Source organism: Arachis stenosperma, chromosome 5 (genome assembly GCF_014773155.1).
Source record: "Arachis stenosperma cultivar V10309 chromosome 5, arast.V10309.gnm1.PFL2, whole genome shotgun sequence".
Classification (NCBI taxonomy): Eukaryota; Viridiplantae; Streptophyta; class Magnoliopsida; order Fabales; family Fabaceae; genus Arachis; species Arachis stenosperma.
Genome location: NC_080381.1, coordinates 100,461,223 through 100,464,883, shown reverse-complemented (window position 1 = coordinate 100,464,883; position 3,661 = coordinate 100,461,223). Strand labels below are relative to the sequence as shown.

At 37.8% G+C, this 3,661-nt stretch overlaps 1 non-coding gene across 1 annotated transcript; it reads right to left on the bottom strand.

Annotated features, from left to right (window-relative positions):
- Window positions 1-2,379: 2,379 nt before the first annotated feature.
- On the bottom strand, window positions 2,380-2,487 carry LOC130984118 (small nucleolar RNA R71). The gene has a single exon (XR_009088072.1). It is a non-coding gene; the product is annotated as a small nucleolar RNA R71 (small nucleolar RNA).
- Window positions 2,488-3,661: the final 1,174 nt, after the last annotated feature.

Genomic DNA, 3,661 nt, shown 5'->3' with positions numbered 1-3,661 from the left:
GGAAGGCATCTTCATACGCTTGTCTGAAGCTCTTACACCAATGATATACATAAGTATCTCTATCTTTATCTTTATGTTATTTTCGTTCATCACCATTATACATTTGAGTCTGCCTGACTGAGATTTACAAGATGACCATAGCTTGCTTCATACCACCAATCTCCGTGGGATCGACCCTTACTCACGTAAGGTATTACTTGGACGACCCAGTGCACTTGCTGGTTAGTTGTGCGAAGTTGTAGTGATCACAATTTCGTGCACCAAGTTTTTGGCGCCGTTGCCGGGGATTGTTCTTGTGTATGGACAACTGACGGTTCGTCTTGTTGCTTAGATTAGGTATTTTTCTTCAGAGTTCTTAAGAATGAATTCTAGTGTTTCAAGGTGATGTTCTTATCATCACCAAAACTGATTGATTCTCATCAATTTAGCTCTTGAATGCAATGTCCTGCTGAAGCTTAGCCGGCCATGTCTAATTCCTTTAGACTAAAGCTTTAGACTAACATTGCATGATTCCTGGAATTCTCATTAAGAATTTTGATACCTTTATTTTCCTTTTCACTTAATTTTCGAAAAAACCCAAAAAAATTACCAAATCATAAAATCCAAAAATATTTCTTGTTTGAGTCTAGAGTCTCATCTTAAGTTTGGTGTCAATTGCATGTTTCTATTCTTCTTGCATTTTTTCAAATTTATGCATGTGTCTTCATTAATCTTCAAGTTGTTCTTGATGATTTTCTTGTTTTGATCTTTGAATTCTCTTGACTTGAGTGTTTTGTGTGTCTCATATGCATTAGTGTCAGTAGTGTTCAAATTGCTAAGTTTGGTGTCTTGCATGCATTGTTATTTGATTCTTGTTGCATTTTAATTTTTCCTTATTATTAAAAATCCAAAAATATTTTTAATTTGTGTCTTTTCAAGTCAATAATACAAGAGAATTGAAGATTCAGAACATACTGCAGAGGAATCACACAGAAAAAGCTGGGCATTCAAAAATGCCCAGTGAAGAAGACAGACTGGCGTTTAAACGCCAGCCAGGGTGCCTGGATGGGCGTTTAACGCCCAAAAGGGTAGTAGTTTGGGCGTTAAACGCCAGAATGTGCACATTCTGGGCGTTTAACGCCAGGATGGTGCTAGGGGAAGATTTTGTTTTCAAAATCAATTTTTTTTTCAAGTTTTCAAAGTTTTTCAAAATCAAATCTTTTTCAAATCATATCTTTTCAATCAAATGTTTTCAAAATCAATTTCTTTCCTTTTTCAAAGATACTTACTAACAATTAATGATTTGATTGAACATTTTTTGCCTATTCTGTTAAGGAAGGTTTTATGTTTGATTCATATCTTTTCTTGTTAGGCAAGTCATTAATTCTTAAAATCATATCTTTTCAAATTATTTTCAAATAAAATCTTTTAAAATTGTTTTCAAATCATATCCTCTCAATCACATCTTTTTAAAACCATAACTTTTCAATCAAATCTTTTTCAATCACATCTTTTTCAAAATAAGTTTTCAATCATATCTTTTTGATTTCTAATTTCAAATCTTTTCAAAAATCACTTGATTCTTTTTCTATTCTTAGTTTTTGAGAATCAATTAGTGTTTTTCAAAATGTTTTCAAAATCTTTTACTTAAATTTTCGAAAATTACTTCCCTTCTTCTCACATCCTTCTACTTTTGGACTAACACTATCCCTTAATGCAAAATTCGAACTCCATCTTCTTTGATAAGTTCGAATTTTCTACTTCTGTCTTCTATTCCTCTTCTTCCTCTGACACCTCAAGGAATCTCTATACTGTGACATAGAGGATTCCATATTTTCTTGTTCTCTTCTTCTTCATATGAGCAGGAACAAGGACAAAGGCATTTTTGTTGAAGCTGACCCTGAACCTGAAAGGACCTTGAAGCGAAAGCTAAGAGAAGCTAAGGCTCAACTCTCTTTAGAGGACCTGACCGAATTCTTCAAAGAAGAAGAACACATGGCAGCCGAAAACAACAACAATGCCAACAATGCAAGGAAGGTGCTGGGTGACTTTACTGCACCTACTCCTGATTTCTATGGGAGAAGCATCTCTATCCCTGCCATTGGAGCAAACAACTTTGAGCTAAAGCCTCAATTAGTTTCTCTAATGCAACAGAATTGCAAGTTCCATGGACTTCCAATGGAAGATCCTCATCAGTTTTTAGCTGAGTTCTTGCAAATCTGTGACACAGTCAAGACTAATGGGGTTGACCCTGAGGTCTATAGACTGATGCTATTCCCTTTTGCTGTAAGAGACAGAGCTCGGACATGGTTGGACTCTCAACCTAAGGAAAGCCTGGACTCTTGGGAAAAGCTAGTCAATGCCTTCTTGGCAAAGTTCTTTCCACCACAAAGATGGAGTAAGCTTAGAGTGGAAGTCCAAACCTTCAGACAGAAGGATGGAGAATCCCTCTATGAAGCTTGGGAAAGATACAAACAATTAATCAGAAGATGTCCTTCAGACATGCTTTCTGAATGGAGCATCATAGGTATTTTCTATGATGGTCTCTCTGAACTATCCAAGATGTCTTTGGATAGCTCTGCTGGAGGATCTCTTCATCTGAAGAAGACGCCTGCAGAAGCTCAAGAATTGATTGAAATGGTTGCAAATAACCAATTCATGTACACTTCTGAAAGAAATCCTGTGAACAATGGGACTAGTCAGAAGAAAGGAGTTCTTGAGATTGACACTCTGAATGCCATATTGGCTCAGAACAAGATATTGACTCAACAAGTCAATTTGATTTCTCAAAGTCTGTCTGGAATGCAAAATGCACCAAGCAGTACTAAGGAAGCTTCATCTGAGGAAGAAGCCTATGATCCTGAGAACCCTTCAATGGAAGAGGTGAATTACCTAGGAGAACCCTATGGAAACACCTACAATTCTCCATGGAGAAATCACCCCAATTTCTCATGGAAGAATCAAGAGAGACCTCAACAAGGTTTCAATAACAATAATGGTGGAAGAAACAGGTTTAGCAATGGCAAGCCTTTTCCATCATCTTCTCAGCAACAGACAGAGAGTTCTAAGCAGAATACTTCTGACTTAGCAACAATGGTCTCTGATCTAATAAAGACCACTCAAAGTTTCATGAATGAAACAAGGTCCTCCATCAGAAATTTGGAAGGACAAGTGGGTCAGCTGAGCAAGAAAGTTACTGAACTCCCTCCAAGTACTCTTCCAAGTAATACAGAAGAAAATCCAAAAGGAGAGTGCAAAGCCATAGACATGGCCGAATATGGAGAGGAAAAGAGGAGGAGGACGCCACTGAGGAAGACCTCAGTGGGCGTGTACCAATCTCCTCTGAGTTCCTCAATGAGGACCAATGGGAATCTGAGGCTCAAAATGAGACCATAGAGATTCTATTGGACTTACTTCTGCCATTCATGAGCTCTGATGAGTATTCTTCCTCTGAAGAGGATGAGTATGTCACTGAAGAGCAAGTTGCTAATACCTTGAAGCAATCATGAAGCTAAATGACAAGTTATTTGGAAATGAGACTTGGGAGGATGAACCACCTTTGCTCACCAAAGAACTGGATGACTTGTCTAGGCAGAAACTGCCTCAAAAGAGGCAGGATCCTGGGAAGTTTTCTATACCTTGTACCATAGGCACCATGACCTTCAAGAAGGCCTTGTGTGAC